This window comes from Protopterus annectens, chromosome 5.part1 (genome assembly GCF_019279795.1).
Source record: "Protopterus annectens isolate FY-2018-M chromosome 5.part1, PAN1.0, whole genome shotgun sequence".
Classification (NCBI taxonomy): Eukaryota; Metazoa; Chordata; order Ceratodontiformes; family Protopteridae; genus Protopterus; species Protopterus annectens.
Window position 1 is genome coordinate 439,452,754 of NC_056736.1, and position 18,479 is coordinate 439,471,232.

Sequence of the window (18,479 nt, forward strand, 5' to 3'; positions counted from 1 at the left end):
CAGACTATATTAAGTCCCTACTTAAGAAGAAGCTGAAACCCACCACCTGGCAGCAGACTTACTTCCTGCAGAATTTCTACAAAAGGCCACTAATGAAATAGCATATCCTATCTCCATATTAAGCAATCATACTATCCACAAATCCTATGTCCCCTCCATCTGGAAAATCTCCCCCATTATTCCACTTCACAAAGGGGAAAACTCCACCGAACTCTCAAACTATAGACCTATAGCCATCCTATCTCCCTTAGCCAAAATAAAGGAAAAATGTACACATAAGCAAATTCTTACTCACCTTATCCAGAACACTCTCCTAGCCCCATCCCAGCATGGATTTAGACCTGCCCATAGTTCCACTAAGGCCCTTCTCTCCTTTTCTCACACAATAAATCAAAACTGTTATCACAACAAACTCTCCTAATCCCTCTTCCTCAACCTATCCAAACAATTTAATATGGTGAATTACCACCTACTCCTAGACACACTAAAATCACTCTGCCTAGACAACCTAGTAATCAACTGATTCCACTCTTACCTGCATGGCACACAACAAGCTATATTATGGAAAGACAATCTATCCCCCCTTCTACCTGTCACCCTTGGTGTCCCCCAAGGATCTATATTAGGCCCCCTCCTTTTCTCCATATTCATCAATGACCTACCCAAAGTTATCCCAGATGCAGCATGTATTCAGTTTGCAGATGACCGCACCCTTATCTGCTCCACCACCACCCCCACAGAACTATAACTCCTATCCCAAATCACCTTCAACAAAGTAGAGGACTGGCTCAATAGTTGCCATCTCCTATTGAACCCAAATAAAACCAACCTACTACTTTTCTCCCCTACCCATAAGTTCACATCACCAAATATTACAATCTCATCTAACAATGGCACCATAATCTCTCTAGAACCTTGTATGAAACTTCTTGGTGTAATCATTGATAATAAACTGAAGTATGATGCTCATATAGACAAAACCATCAAAACAGTTAACAAAAAACTAGGCTCCTTGTATAGGATTAGACAATTCCTAACTCCACCTGCCAGAACAGCACGAACACATTTCCTATCAACTCTTCTCTATGCCTCACCCATCCTTGTAAACCTAAGCAAATCAAACCTTAACAAATTTACTTGCTTCTATAACAATATAGCTAGATTCACCACAGGCACAGCCTACAGAACCCATCACTGTCAAAATCTGCACTAGACTGGCTAGAACTACCCAATCAACTCCAGTATAACCAACTCATATTTATTCATAAAATCCTCTACCAACCTAACAGTACACCCATTCTGACAAATATAATCACCCCCTACAGCAACCTAACACCCTCCGCTCATCCAACAAAATGCAACTACAATCTGCCAAAGCCAACAACTCAGCTGGAGAATCATTATTCTCCAACTCTGCTGGAAAAAATGGAACTCGCTCCCCTCAGATCTTACCACTACATCCTCCTTACCCCAATTCAAAATATCCCTAAAGTAACACCTGAACAGGCATTTGCTATGTCCATGTCTAAACCCAGACTAACCCAATAAAAACACAACTCACATAGGTGTAATACCCATTAATAATAACTTCCTGAAGATATATGTATAATCTTTCAAACCTTCCCTACCCAGACTATATACACTTCTCAACAACCATTAAAATATTATTATAAGGATGATAACGTGCTATCCTAGCCATTCTAAGGATATGCTTTTAACCCATATACATTTAATTTCTAACAACTTCCCTTCTTAACTAACCACCTTTTTCTCTTGATTGTCATCCTTAACATCAATCTGTGTAACATGTCATTCTATACACTCCAATGCTGTGTAATGATTTGTGTTCATATTTCATACTATAAACCTACAATGCTGATAAATTTCAATGTAACCATGACTATATAGTGTCACTTATTTTTAAATTTTTTAATTTTTAAAATTTTCAATGTAGCCATGACTGTAGATTGTCACATTTTTGGGACATGTGGAGCTTTTCTCCCAGGGCCTCCACTGAAAATGGACATGTATCCAGTCGGACTTCCAGTTAACAAATGTAAAATAAAAAATAAAAATAAATATTTTATATTAGATTAATAGTTAAGCATAGAGAAAGAAATGATTTTTAAATGATGTCTCTAAAATTTTTGGACAATGACATTCGAATCATGTAGATCTTCAGGGCCCAGATGAAACTATATGAAGACACCTTTAATTTAGTGTCTTCTTCTGAAATGAGGCTAACTGAAATCAGAAGGCATGAATTCATTGGGGGCTTCTTTGGCTATACTAGCAACAGTGTCTTTAAGTTGATACATTTTGACAATAGAGCTGCTGACAAAAATGTGACTGCTTCAGATACATTGAATTCATCTATTCCTTCTGCCAGGACAGTAGAATCTTTAATACTGTCTTATGCTAATGTTTCAGCCCCCAACAATGTCAGCTTCTTTTGCTATTTTCAAACAATGCATCTGATCCTCATGAGCATTTTATTGTTCGTTTGAAAGCAACACAAATCTTTCAGAACTTCATGTTTTGCATCAGTGGCAGAAATCAATCTGTCTTCTTTTAATTTACTTGCTTTAACCTGAAATGCCCAGTATCTCCTCTGTGTAGATTAGTCAAACTGCTAAGTAGCCCAGCCTGAGGTTAAAGCTGCTGGTAAGAGTTGTTGTGTCTTTCGGCTTTTCCCGGTTAGGGGTCGCCACAGCGGAACTCCGGTCCGCTAATGACTGGCAGTAGATTTTTACATGCCGAGTTGCCAGCTCTGATGCACAACCTTCAACGAAAGTACGCCCATTCACGCATGTCTCCACACAGAAGACGCTTTAACTGAGAATCAAACAGGACAACGTCTAACTGTGAGGCGACAACGCTACCGCAGCACCACCACCGCAGTGCTGCTGGTAAGAGTGAGAAAGTAAATATATCACGGAGGAAGAAAGAAAAAAAGACTACACCCAAGAACATCTTATTTGAAAACATTAGTTAAATCTGGCATTTTAATTTGAAAATGTCTTATTTACACTTTTCACTATTAATGAATGTAAACTATTTTGTCTTCAGACTTGGAAGATAAGTTTAATTAATACTTTACAGATGGGGCCTTTATTCATTCCTGTAGCTAGATCAAATGTCATTTCAGCCCTTGCTGATCTGTGGTATTTTCCAGATCTTTGAATCTTAAGTTGTTCTTTGGTGCCATTCAAGTTAACAGCAGTTTTAGAAAACCAGTTTTTCCAATCCTTACTCATCCAGTACTTGATAGTTTTGAGTTAAGAAGGATGAATGATTAGCCCTGCAAATGGATGTTTTGTGTGTGTGTGTGTGTGTGTGTGTGTGTGTGTGTGTGTGTGTGTGTGTGTGTGTGTGTGTGTGTGTGTGTGTGTGTATGTGACAGAAAGAGACAGAGAGAAAGAGAAAGACTGAAAGCAGTTTCATTTCTAAAGTCCTCACTTCTAAAGTGCTGCTGGATTTCTCATAACAGATCAGTTACAATTTATGCATGCTTTATATATCTGACAATTTTCCTGCACATTTACAGAAAAAAAGCTATGCAGTCTTGAACAGCTTTCTCATTGTTTTTTGCATCTCTCAGCTGAAACAGTTAAAGTTTCAGTACAGCATTATGTTCTATTTTTGCTGCACCTTTTACAGTAAGTCAATTACATAGCTTTGCCCAATTTTTCACTTAGAGTAGTATTAGTATTCATAGTCATTACACAAATGTGTTAAGGCCATTGGAGAGGTTCGCTCATTGGTTCAGTGAAGGAGCAATTCACAGGGGCTATTTACGCCTCTGCATTATGTCTGTGAATAAGCTTAGGCAAGTGAAGTAGTAATGAGATGGCAGTAAGATATGATGTCAAACAGCTTATGCTAATGAGTCCTTCTCCTGTCTGTTTGCGATTTTTAGTAATATTTTTATGTGCTTCCACATGATGTGCAGAATCATACCTTTTCTGTATACTTTACAATCAGTGAATATGCTCTCCCTTGCTGCTAGCATTGCTATTTCCTAGTTAGAGTTGCTTGTCTTAGCCGAGCCAAAAGAAGCTTGAGCCCAATGGCAGTCACAAAAAAGAGTGTGGCAATATAGACAGAGATTTAGTTATTACAGTTTTGATAACTAAGAAGTCCTTGACAGGTTCAGTGTGGACAGGGATATTTTGTATGGCTGTTGTTTGTATGGCTGTTGGTGAGGATGCACTGTCCAAACATAGGTACTGGGAGATGAGTGATATCTCTATCCCTGTGGATACTATGGTATGTATAGCTCTCACTATACTTGACATGGGGACCTTCCAGAGCCAGCCTGGTGACACAATGCACATAATACTGAACAGAAGCAGAAATACATACAAGTGACTTAAAAAGTAGTGATGTAATAACTGCCTTTCATTTATGATGGTAAGGAAATATAAAGTTATCCTTCAAACAGCTTAAAAAAATCACTGATCTTCAAAAAAACAAAACAAAAAGAAAACAGTGAATAAAAATAACACACTTTACTTAAAAGAAGAGAGTAAGTGCTTTCATCTCTCAAACAGGAACTCTTTAAAAAACATATCTGTATTGCAAAGTAGTTTAGTATAAGCAAACTTGCCAACAATAGCAGTTCCATAGTTAAAGTTATTACAGGGTAGTTGGGTTTGCTTATGATGATGTCACACCCAAGAAGGTGTGGTTCCAACTCTATGAATCACAGCCCTGTACTTACATTCCTCACTTTGGTACTGGCATTCAAAAGATGGCAGTATCTATGAAGGCACAAGTTGAGCTACAAGTTGGTGTGATAAGGAAATAAAATCATGGTCTACCTCTTGAGCGACTCATACCTGGAGAAAACTGAAACAATGATTTCTGAAACAGAGTAAAAATAATGGACATCTGGCAAGAGGCGATAAAATTATTGTTCTTAAAATGTTTTTGTAATACTTTGGAGATGTTCTCCCTGAGCTTCAGCTGAAAATGAGCTTCTACCCAGTCTGCCTTTCCCAGTAATCAAATTTCAATAAATAGACAGATAGATAGATAGATAGATAGATAGATAGATAGATAGATAGATAGATAAATAAATAAATAAATAAATAAGAGTTGGGTGGGCACTTGTCATCCCTGACAGGGATCATCCACTCAGGTCTCCACAGTTACAATGGCCTTCAGAGGTATAGGCCTGGCTAGCTGGCTGAGTGAGTAGACCAGATAATGGTAAGAAGGCCAGAGTTCTATAGTAAAGTATTTTTAAATTTGTCTTTCATCTTAGGAAAAAATATGTTTTATGAACATACTGCATAAATACTGATAAATGCAGGTAAATGCAGGAAGAGAAATATGTATAAATGCAAATACGTATCTATATGTAATGCTAAATATCAGCAGTAATAAACACAGCTCCAAACAGAAATGTTTCTGGATACAGACATGGAAATGTATGTCTACACATGCTATTGTGTATAGAAACAAATGTATATTTATGACTAAGGCAGTACAAATTTACAAAAGTGTTATTGTGCAGAACTATACATATAGATATACATATAAAAATATATAAATATATTTCTGTATTTACACAAAGATAAGAACATATTTGCATAGCCACATATTTTCATATTCTGTGCTTATTAACTTTTATATTTATAGTACATGCATATATAAAGGCATAGGTGTGCGTAGTCCATAAACTGTTTAGTAGTGTCATAACTATGTAAAAATGCTTTGGTTTATGTAGACCAGAAAGTGTCTAGTAACACATTTCTTTCAAACTTTTAAATGCATGTATATGATGGCTGAACTCATTAAACTACAAAACCCTAAGAAGACGGGGCAGTGGTTAAATTAACAAATGAATGACCAGCACAGTGGCTACTGACTAATGCACTGTTTGCTTATTTCGGTAAACATTTCTACTTAATTCCCTTATATGCCTACATTTATTAAGATCAAATTATAAAAGTACTGAATTCCATTAAGTATTTATAATTATAGTGAACGTATTTGTAAAAGTAATTTTTCTGTTTTACTACAAGCATAACTGGAAGGGTAACATGACTTCATTTCATTTTTTACATTTTATGTGTGCATACAGTTGTTTGTCTTTCGGGAAATTTAAAAGTGTCTTCCTTACAGCAACTTCACATGATATTACTTAAAAATGCAAGTAAAATATGCAAAACATATTGCAAAGCAGAAACTTCAATTGAAAAATTTGTAAAAAGGTTGAAGGAAGTACCCATTTCCCAAACACAATAGCCTTAAACATAACGTAAAAAAATGTAACAATTTGAAGGAAGTCATCCTGTCCTTCTGCTTTAGCTTGCAATAAAAAATAAACATTTAGTGGTGTACAGATGGAAAGTAAAATGAATTTCTAAATATCTGTGTTTCCTGCTTTGCTGCTTAGTGCATGTAACCGCTGAACAAGATTCCATACAAACGTGTATAGTAATAGGCATATTAAGCAAGTTCAGAACTACCTTCACGGCTTTGCTGATACATAAATATAATCATTTAAGTGTTATTTAAACATACATCTATGATAGGTAAGCGAACAGACTCTCTGACCTTTTTCCAGAGCAGAAGAGAAGATCACCTACAATAGGAATCAGAAGGAAAGAGGCTTGTGATGTCTATTAGAGGGTGCTCTTGACAATGCAAATATAAGTCAGAAAAAAATAATTCCCAAAATGTGTTAAATAATAACCAGTATTTTTCCTTTGTTTTACTTATTTTTACATTTAAATGTAGAAGTACTTCATACAAAAATAATAAAATAAATAAAGTGCTTTCAGTAAACAAATGAAAGAGTCCATATCAGCCAGATATTTGAAATGTGTTACCATTTCTTATGTCACACCACCTTATCCCCATAGTATAATTAAACTTCAGTTGTGAAAAGCACAAACAATTTATATCATTGTATTAATTTTTCACGTTTGCAGTAACATTTCCCAGTTTATTCTTATTTCAGAACAAAGATTTAATAAAAATAAGAATTCAGTATTGAAGGTTGCACTGATATGTTATAATTCAGTGTAAGAAACTTCTCTGTGTGGAAGATTTTCAGCCCATATATTTCTAGTTAATCACTGTAAATTAATCAGATCAGACAATAGTAGTAGAAGTAGCGAACATAAACTCATCAAGTCAAAAAGTAATAGAAAATATATAATTCTACAGCATTACTAAGTATTTGAAATTAATCCAAGCAAGGCAGGCAGTCTGTTTCCAGTCGAAAATCCTTTATTAAGTACACAGACAAGCGATCCGAGTAAAACAAAAATAGAGTAATAATTTCCTCACAAGCTTTCTAAATATATATATATATATATATATATATATATATATATATACTTTTATCAGGCATGGGAGTGGTTTATTGTGCTGTAAAACAGTGTTATTGGTACACATGTTAAATTCACATCCCTTCCCCCATCAGTGTGACATTCAAGCTGGTCCTGCCCTACCTAGTAGCTGTCATAATAATATATAGCCCTAATGTACTCTAATGGTACATCTTATTTAACCAAATTATTAAGTAGATTATTAAGTCTGTGATTTTATACAAGGCAATATACTACATGGCTGGAAATATATCAACCTTAGTTCATTTTGCGATCAAAAATTATATATAAATATATACGCATACATTTTGCATGTAAAAATCAGTTTCTATTTTCATAACCTATTGTTAACAAAGATCGCTTTCATCCTTCTAGACTTCTTCAGGTCTGTGTACAAGAACCCTAAAAACCTATATAATTGTATAATTAGTTAGTATTGTTATTACCATCATTTTGAATAAAGTGGAAAAAAAGAGAACCAGAAAAAAATAAAAATAAAAAAATATATGTAAGATGATGGAAACAAAATATACACTTAAATTTCAAATGATTTAAAATGGTATTTAAAACCAATTTGTAGAAAAAAATAAAATAAAATTAGTCATGTAAACAATGTGGCAATTTTCTAAGTTCCAGTGCACTTTTAATTGAACAGTAATAGTTTTGTCCAGGCTTTCTAAAAGAGTTCAGCTTTAATTGCCACATGAGTTCATGTTTCTCTAGAATATTCGGGATGTCTCCTTCAAGATCACCCATGTCTATGCGATCCAGGATCTGGAACTTAAAACCTGTGTGTCTTTTATGAAGAGAAATGTGTTTGGCTAGTGCATTATTTTTACATCCAGAGCGGATTTCTGACAGATGACATGAAATCCTTCGCTTGAGTTTATTTACAGTCTTGCCCATATAGAATGCATCACATTCATTGCACTGTGTCCTGTAAATCACTTTTTTAATGTTAAAGTCACCCCCTGCACTGGTTTTAATGATCTTCTTTAAATAAGGGCAATAAAAACTATCACCTTGCTGTATAAATATACAAAATGTACAATTAGTTTCACATCTTTTAGTGCTTTTTTCACATGGTCTAGGTTTAAATTCAACAAAACTTCTAATATTCCTGGCCTTCCTATAAACAAATGATGGCGCTTCACCTAAGATGTTAATTAGAAAAGGGTTTCCTGTGACAATGTTCCAGTTTTCTTCAACACTTTAGTGGGTTGTTTTGAAACTTCGGGGATACAACGGAGATTACTTGTGATATGTTATAATTCCATTTATTGACTCCATTTCTTGTTTGTCCCACCTCCCTTTTCTGATTTAATTATGCATTACTTTGCAATTTTTCCGTTTTGCACCCACTTATGTTTTATCCACAGGTCCAGAATCCCTAGGAGCAGTCCAACCACATTGCTCTGAGATCTGGGAGATTTCACCATCTACCCATCTTGGGATGTTCTCAAATGGCCAGGGTGGTGGCATCAGTTCTGTAGACATCCTGATGCAGCCTGTTGAGACACACTGACCATGGGCTGTAGGACCTGGTCGAGGATGTAGTGGAGACAATAGTGGAGAGACATCTTTGGCTAGTCACGGCAGGTTCAAGACTCACTACTGTGGCCAGCACTGACCACTGTACCACCACAGGCACTAACCCCCTCATCACTGATGTCCTTCAATGAAACACCATCAGGCAGTGAAAATGTTTGAAGTCTGGTGGATCAGGTATCCTCCTGAGACCAAATCTTCTTCACCTCTATCCTTTCCAAATCATCTCTCCTACACCCCCTAATCTAGTTTCGACACAAACTACCTTCTTATACAAAAATAACTTCAAGAATAGAGCAGTCATTCCCAAGGCAAAACATTGTACCCCTGTTCTTCATGCAGCACCGCCCTCTTTATGTGCTCCTTCTGTATTTACTTCTTTGTTATGTCTCCCCTTTTTCAAGTTTTCCTATATTCTCCTTTCCACTCTTTAAAGAAATAAATCAAAGTGTTTTAATAAGGATAGCCCAATAGAAAAATATGAAACCCTTTTATATTTTTTACATTCATAGGATTAGCTGTGCTTTGAGCTGCTTGGCTTGTCTTTATAACATGCTTGCTCATTGCTGCATTTGTCTATAACACCTGAATGGTCTCAAATTCTCACATACTTATGGTCTAACTTCACAATGTTTACTCATTTAAAGAATATAGGTATTTCATATAGAAGCTTTTGTATTCCCATAGTCATCACAAATAGCCTGTGAAAACTGTATTTGTATACATATATAGTGGCACTCTTCATGAATAACAGCTATAAACCAAAAACAACCAGCAAGCCAAACCAACCACAGGTTCTCAAAATACATCTTTATTTGATCAAGTAAAATCATGGTTGAGCGCATTTCTCTATTTACACAGACATCATCAGAACCACAAATTAAATTCTCTCACTTCCTTTTAAAATGATTGAAACAACACACACCCAGAAACAACCAATCAAAATGCAGTCTCATGACATCATTGATTTACTGGTGAAGTGCCCGCCTTTAAGACTTATTTTAAACTGATAGCTAAGAAAAAGCTGAAAAAAGTAGCAGAAAATAAGCAAAAAAAAATATTAGTTTGGCATTGAGGGAATAAATTGAACTAAAGTAAAATAAAATACAATGACCCCACATAAAACCAAGAGCAGCAATCATAATATACTGGCTTATTTTCTCAGTTCACTAATGATTGAAATGCTGTCATTGAGACTGGGGGAATTGGCTGCACCCAGTCTAAGTTGCCAAAACATTTCCCAGTATAAAAGTTTGTTTTATCATTTCCCAGCATAAGACACCACCTAAATCTGTTCAAGTACTAAAAAAACAAATTTGTTGAACCCTGGGCATATAGTGGAATGCCTTGGCAGTGCACTCTTATTGTCTTGTAGCTATATGCTGTAAGTGTGTTGGTATATTCATTTATTCAAGGCATTTTTGGTCTTGCCTATGTAAAATGGGGAACATAAAGTACATGTGGCCAGATGGACCACTCTTTGTGTTGCACAGTTGTATGTACCGCCAGTCATTATATCAACAACTTTGTTCAACAAAGGGCCTTGATAACAGATGTCTATGTATGGGCATTGGTGACAATGTCCACATTTTCTTGTGTTCGACAGTCCACTGCTGTCTGCCCCTGTTTTTTCTAGGGGGCATTTCATATTACGCATATTTTTGTAAGTGAAAGTGGGGGTTTCCACAAAATGAATTTTGATTTTCTCATCACACTGCAACACAAACCAGTTCTTCTGCAAAATAAGTTGAATATCTTTGGCATCCAGGGTATAATGTAACACCATGTTCATGTGGTTATGAAAACCTGGACTATCTTGGTCCTTGTCTGCCTTCACAAATTGTTGTAACCCATTCTTGAGGATCAATGCGTATTTGTTACTTCTTCCAGCCCACAGTTCATGGAATGCATATTCAGCAATAACCGGAATTCTACTTATGGTTTTGGTTTTGAATAACAGCTATGAAAGTGCAAACCACTGGACTATGAATACCATCCTTTGTCTTTCATGTGGATCAGATGCCTTCAGTATACTGAACCTGATTAGTGTAAACACTTATTTACAATAAATTAGCCACAGTCTGCAATACAGTCATAATTTGATTGTAAAATCTTAAATTCATCAAACAACTAGATTCATTACTAATGCCTCAGAGTGTAAAGAAGGTTTTGCAACCAGTAAATAAAATACAAAGGTAGACTGTACATCTAGGAGTTAATTGAAAACATAATGGTTTTATGAAGAACTTTGTTAAATCAGACAATAACTCACTGTCCTTGCTCCCAAGTAACATATCTGCAATATTCAAGTGTTCTCATCTTTTCTAGCTTGTAGTAATATGGATACTTCTGTGTTGGAGTTTATTGCCACTGCGCTTTCAAATACCCAGCATAAGCTATTTATGACTCCTGGGTTTTGTTTACTTTATATTGTTGACTTCCTTACATTAAAGGATATCATAAGTATTAGGGGATCTCAGCTGCAGTACTAGATATTGCTGAATGGGCTGGGGCTGAACTAAATTTAAAACATCAAATAGATGCTAGAGGCAGGCAAAACTTCATTACTGAATAATTCAGTAATAACAATTGTGATGTAAAATATTTTAATTGCAAGTCCTTAAGCTATATTTGCATCACTGATAGTTTTAACATCCAGAAGACCAAAGGGAGTATAAATTAATTAATTGTGTATGCTTTAGTACTGAAGCTGTTGTATATACAGTACTGGATTGTATAGTGACTGCAGTAGATTTTGCTTAAGTAAAACTAGTAACATTTGAAAGTTTATCTTTCTGAATGCATCGGGGATCTGCAGAATCATGTTGATACCAATAATCTTTGCAAATGTATTAAGAATAATGGAAACAAAATAAATTAAAGGTTTAGACTGGATATCAGAAGGGGTCTTTGACAGCAGTCAGCCCTAACGCAGGTTGCTACCACTAGCAGTTGTTCTTTGTGAATCAGACTGACCGACTCACTGCAGCAATTCTACTTGGTCTGTACGATCACTGCAGTGGGCCATCTCCATGGTCATGGTACATGATAACAAGGCATTCCTGGGAACTGTTCTATGTTAATTACCCATGTATTTTCCCCTGGAAATACTTGCAGTAAGTGATTTAGGAAGGCATGTAAGAAAGTTGCATGGCTTTGTAAGTTAACTTGGCTGGTTGTGTTAATGAACATAGCCAAAAAGTAGCCGTGGTCGCCCACTCTAGTCAATGGGAAAGATCATACAAAAGGTAAGCTCAGGTAAGCATACATGGAAAGATAGTAGCAGAGCTGTGAGTGTGGGCATTGGTTTGGGTGAGTGTGTGTGTGTGTGTGTGTGTGTGTGTGTGTGTGTGTGTGTGTGTGTGTGTGTGTGTGTGTGTGTGTGTGTGTGTGTGTGTGTGTCACTCATTGCAGATGCCTGGGTGGTCAAAGTAGGAGAATTAGTAAGGAGACAGGCAGATTAGGTGTGAGTGAGGAGTGAGTGAGTGTGTGTGTGTGTGTGTGTGTGTGTGTGTGTGTGTGTGTGTGTGTGTGTGTGTGTGTGTGTGTGTGTGTGTATGTGTGTGTGTGATTGTTTGTGTGTCTATGTGTACATGTGTGCGTGCATAGGTGAACTGGTGACGATGTGAGTGACGTAGGGTCAGGGGGAGGTGTCTGATCTACAGTGGGTATTTGTGTGCGTGGCACTATCTGTCAGTGCATGTGTGTGTGTGTGTGTGTGTGTGTGTGTGTGTGTGTGTGTGTGTGTGTCTGTGTTTATGAGTTTGTAACAGGTGATTGCAATACTGCTAAACTCCCCTAAACTAATGAGCAAAACCTGTAACATTGGGAGGAACACTAGACAAAAGGGAATGTTAAATCGATCCATCCACAACCCCTTTTCCATTTTTTGCACATAGAGTCAGGGTGTCCCTTTAACAATGTCAGTCGTCCAGGGCCAAGGTTTGCACCACCAGTTGGCTAGACCTCCCAGAGAAGTTCTTCTACCCACACTCACACCTATTGCCAATTTCAAGTGTCCAATCCACCTACTGCATGTCTTTGGGAATGTGGGAGGAAACTGAAGCACCAGAAGGAAACCCACATGATCACAGGGAAGACATGCAGGCTGCACAAAGAAGGCACTTCAACTGAGTATCAAACCAGGGAACCTCTCGCTGTGAAGGGACAACACTACCCACTGGGCCACCCTTCCATTTTAAATGTTACTCTAAACCATATTAAAAACAATTTGGTAGTGTAAACTTATTCTGAACAATAAGAAATATAGGGGAAAGTAGACACCAGAAACACTGTAAACATCACTACTCTAATGTGTGAAAAATACATTTCTGTGCAACAATAAGTTAGTATGAAATTCATGATTGGCATGATTGACTGATTGTAATAGTCCATGACTTACAAGGGACAGAGCAAAATCAGGGATGTTCTGTAAAATCTGAAAGGGATGAGGTACGTTTTGTGTGTGTGTGTGTGTGTGTGTGTGTGTGTGTGTGTGTGTGTGTGTGTGTGTGTGTGTGTGAGAATAAATGTGTGGGCTGCCAGAACTGATTATTGTTGGGAAGTTCTGATTAGCACTAGCAGTAACACTGTCCGATTCAGAGACATGCAAATCGTCAACTATTGTTGTCTTTCCTCACTACAGCTAAACATTTCTCCAAATTGGAATATGGACAATGTGCCTTTTGGCTGCAGAAGTTTGTGCTCACAGTGAGATTCTTTCTGAATCCTGTCTTTCATCCTTGGAAGACAACTGTAAAAAGACAGTTAAGGAGACAGGGATACACATTACAACATGAAGAATGTCTTTAGTAAACATTTCTATTTTTTCCTGTGACCACCTAATTTTAATGAGATAGCTCTACTGAGACATTTGTTTTCAGAGGTCTGAAGTGTGAATTATGCACTGGAAATTTAGAAATCTTTAAACTTTAATTATTTAATTGTTGTAACACAGAACAGTGTTTATAAAAAGTTTGCTTGTTCTAAGCATTTTCATACCCTATTAAATGTTTTGCATGAATTATTTCATGTAGATAGTTTGACAGCCTGAATACATAAAATTATTAATCTTATGTGTGTCTTCATTAGTTTGGTTATTGGTATGGCTGATGAAATTGCATTTGTGGCCTGTATTGCTCAGTGTTAACAGCGGAGTTCAAGATACCCAGTCACATAACTGAGAGGATGAGATTTCAGGGCTAAAATTTTCAGGAAATGTCAAGTTGCATTCATACACTGAAAGTCCATTAAAAAACAACATTGCAAACACTTATTTTGGTTTATGAAAAACACAATTTGAATAAAAACATGGCAATCCAGAGGACTCATTTGCTAAGTACTTTGGGGGATCTGCAGGAAGAGGATGACGGTACAGGTGCAGGAGATAGTGATGAATACATTTCTTTCTTGCTTGAAGAAATGGATTGCTTTATTAACTTCATAAATTCAGGACATTGGCAACTGATTAAAGTGATGCTTCCAGGTAACTTGAAGTAGGACCTTGACACTGAGAATTTGTTTGCTTGGTGACACTGACGGGAAATGATGGCCAATGATTTTTAATATTTAATGGACGGAAGGAATAAATAAATAAAGGAAATAACATATTTGCATTTCCTCGAGGAAGCCCACTGACTTCTCATCACTGCCAGAGCTACCTTTCGTCTGTTTAATCCCACTTTTAAGCTATTTATCCTCTCTGTCCTACAAGCTGCAAGGGATATCAGCAAAGTACATGCTTAGAGAAACATCAGCTGATGCTATGACTCTCATCAGACAGACCACCATTCAAAAAAAGAAGAAAAAAAAGCAATGATGAGAAGTCCCTCTGTAAAGTCATCCCTGCAAAATGGAACCATCCTCTACAAGATTTATAAGAGGGGAAACTGAATTGCCAATATTTAGGGCTAAACTTAAAAGATACCTTCTTACTACTAATGCGTGCTATTGTTAAAGAAATTCTGGGGAAAGATTCTTCCTTTCTACCAAGTATGAAGAGAGAATACAGCAGTCAATTTACTTGTATCATAATACTGCAGTATACAACTTCCCTAACTTCCCCATATCCGTTACTACTATTTTATTCTACACTTTGTCAACTTTATTTAATCGAGCTTCCTTTTTTTTACCTTTTGCTAACCAGGAAAACTAACTCACACAACTGTCAATTTTGGGGGTGACCTGGAAGCATTGTCTAATTAAGTGACTTTCTGAGAGTCACACAGTGGACTCAAACTCTGTACCCTGTCCACAAGAAGCAGTTCATTAACAACTCAGAACTTTAGTCCTCTACACTAACTGCCAAACAGAAACCTACTGCTTTTTAATTATCGCCTGCATCCTCTGTCATTAAAGTAGGCAGTGATACTTGAATATAATGTAAATTAAGATGACATGCTCCATTCTTCTACTTGCTTATTATAATTTTTCTGTTGATTATGTAATCAGCGAGTTACTGCTGCTATGATGTCTAACTCTTTAATCATCATTCTATGCACACACACACACATCCTAAGTTGTACTTATTTTTGTACAGGTTATTCTCTTCCTGCTTGGTCCTTTGATGTTGCTTTACACGAGGCTTGGGTCATACCTAATAGGGTCATTTGACCATTGAACTTACCGGATTAGCAAATTTACATAAAAATAAAATGACCAAAGAGTAGTCACTTGATCTCAAATGATGCAAAACATCCCACAAAACACTATATTGTACAAAAACTGAAAAAATGTTTTTAACAGAAAGGCAAGCTCCCTCAAATTAACATATTCCTTTCATATATGAATTGCACAGTCATACAAATGTGTAGAATGGTGAAATTATGTGAAAAAGATGAACACACTGTCTGCCGTAATTACAATCCTGCAGCTCAAGTCCCATAACAGCAAATGAAAGCAATAGGGGGGATTAATTATAGATCAACAAAATACACATCAAAGGGTGCCAGATGGGTTTGAAACCCTACTGACTGATACTCCTTTGTACATTCACTGCTATAAAATTAGCAAGTTTTTTATCAGGAGAAAAAACACTAGTATAATGGTGATTTCTCCTTCTTCCATGATGGTACAACCTCAAAATCTGTATATATAAGTATTGGGGTGGGGGATTTAGATCCACATAATGAGGTGTAGGAGAGCTTACTCTTGCAAAGCTGATTTTTTCCTCTTCTTTTTTACTGCCAAACATTTTCATAGTCAGGAGGTTTTGCTCATTTGTCATTGAACTTCTGTGAGACAATTACAAATGCAATGACGTATTTGTCAGGGAGCCTTTACCACCAAATCAGAGTGGAAAAGTTAGTGGAAGAAATGCATTCATCTTGCATGTACATATTATTTTGAGCAAGTCAGGGGCTGGGAGGGTGCAGTGGGAAGAACAAAAGGTAAAATCATATAAATGAAATGATTATGCACTTCAGGTTTCTGACATTAACACATTTCTTAATTTCTGGTATGCAAAGACTAGTAGACAACCTCCAGCAGTACCCAAATTGTGAAACGTGGCACCTCAGGCATCTTTAGGTAAACCTCAAAATAGACGGGTCTATATTACCAAATTGAAGCTTTAAATAGGTGAAGATCACAACGTCGACACATAATGATAAAAGTAACAAAAGTATGAACAGCCACTTCAGCGATTTCTCCACCAGGGAAAAAAAATCGATCGGCTAACCAAAACCAAAACTAATTATCAAACCCTACACAAGTGGGGGGCTTCACCCCCACACTCCCCCCCAACTAAATATACCAACTCCAAGATCACACTATAGTGGAGAAAAGGGCATATTTCTGATGAAGGCCAAGCGATTTTTCTCCTGGGAAGAAATTCACTGAAGTGGCCGTTAGTATTTTTGCTACTTCAATAATTATGTGTCGATGTTGTGGTATTCACATATTTAAAGCACTGATTTTGTAACATAGACCCATTTAGACAGCTATGATAGATAAAATGCTGACCAATATCCGATCATGTTGTTGTTGTTGTTGTTGTGTCTTTCGGCTTTTCCGGGTTAGGGGTCGCCACAGCGGAACTCTGGTCCGCTAATGATTGGCAGTAGATTTTTACGTGCTGAGTTGCCAGCTCTGATGCACAACCTTCAACGAAGGTATGCCCATTCACGCATGTCTCCACACAGAAGACGCTTTAGCTGAGAATCGAACAGGACAACGTCTTACTGTAAGGCGACAACGCTACCGCAGCACCACAACCACAGTACGATCATGTTGACAAATATTCCACTCCTTCCTTCACTGCACTATAATTAGGGTCTATTTGTCAAAAGGCATTTTCATTAAATGTCTTTCCGTTGAAACATAAACAGTGAACTCCAAAAACTCTGAACAGCCATTTCAGCAAATTCTTTCCCAGGGGAAAAAATGCTTGGCCGTAGTTGTGAATTTGCCCTTTTCTCCACTGTAGTGTGATCTCGGAGTTGGTATATTTAGTTGGGGGGGGTGTCGGGGGGCAAAGCCTGCCCATTTCATAGGGTCTGACAGGTTGCTTGGTTTTTGGTTGGCCAAGCCATTTTTTCCTTTGGGGAATAATTCACTGAAGTGGCCTTTCGGAGTTTTGGGAGTTCGCTGGTTATGTGTCGACAAAAAGGCTTTTGAAGAAAACACCTTTCGAGGAGGTAATACAAACCCCTATAATTATGTTATGTGTATCTCAGTCATTCTTCAATTTTACTATGATTTTTCATTACGCAGCTAACACAGAAAGGTGACATCATGCATCTGCAATTAATCATTCAGTAGCATAGCTAGGGCAGGGAAAATGGGCAACTGCCCCATGCGCAGAGTGTTTGGCGGAGAGAGATCGGCAAACCAAAAGCGATCCTGATTTCTTTTACTGCATAATGACTTTATTGCATTTGTAGTCAGTTCTGAGTGCTGTAGCACACCCTTTGTGGTTAAACCATAGTAACTGCTTGCTATAAATGTAGCAATCAGTTTGCTACAGTTTAATAGAAAAAAAAAGTTTTTGTCTGTTTTCTTTATAATAACTTGTAAATCCAAAGGAAAGTGCTGCAAACACGGAGCAGAGACTCAAACCAATTATTTGCAGAAATTTTAATAAAGCCACTTAACACGAACACCAAACTAATACAAACACGAACACCAAACTAATACAAACATGAACGCCTTCACTCGTAACAATGCGTTTTCATCCTATAAAATTAGACGTCATCAGATGACCAGTGCAAACGTATATTTCTGATATTTATATTGAAATAAATTAACTAAAACCAATGAAAATACATTCCCCATGTTTAAAACCACCAATGAGATTTGTCATTAAAATTGCCATTGTTAAAAATACGTTCACCTTATTTTCCTACAACTTTCATCTAACCATCCTTTAAATGTTAAGAATATAACATATACAACTATAATACTATATTTTTATATGTTATATTTTTAACATTTAATTGGATTTACAAGTTTTATATTGTGCAGTTCCACTTTTTTTGTTTCTTTATAATAACTCGAGTGCTATAGCATTGCCGCTGCTATGTGCAATTGCAGCATGCTACAGCTTAAGTGTTTCTTTTTTTTAAGTTAGAATCTGATCATTTTTAC

The 18,479-nt window shown here is 36.8% G+C and overlaps 1 protein-coding gene across 3 annotated transcripts in view; it reads right to left on the reverse strand.

The window, feature by feature from the left end:
- ILDR2 (immunoglobulin like domain containing receptor 2) overlaps nucleotides 1-18,479 on the reverse strand; it is a 2,395,614-nt gene that overhangs the window by 816,214 nt on the left and 1,560,921 nt on the right. The gene's annotated exons all lie outside the window — the stretch shown is intronic.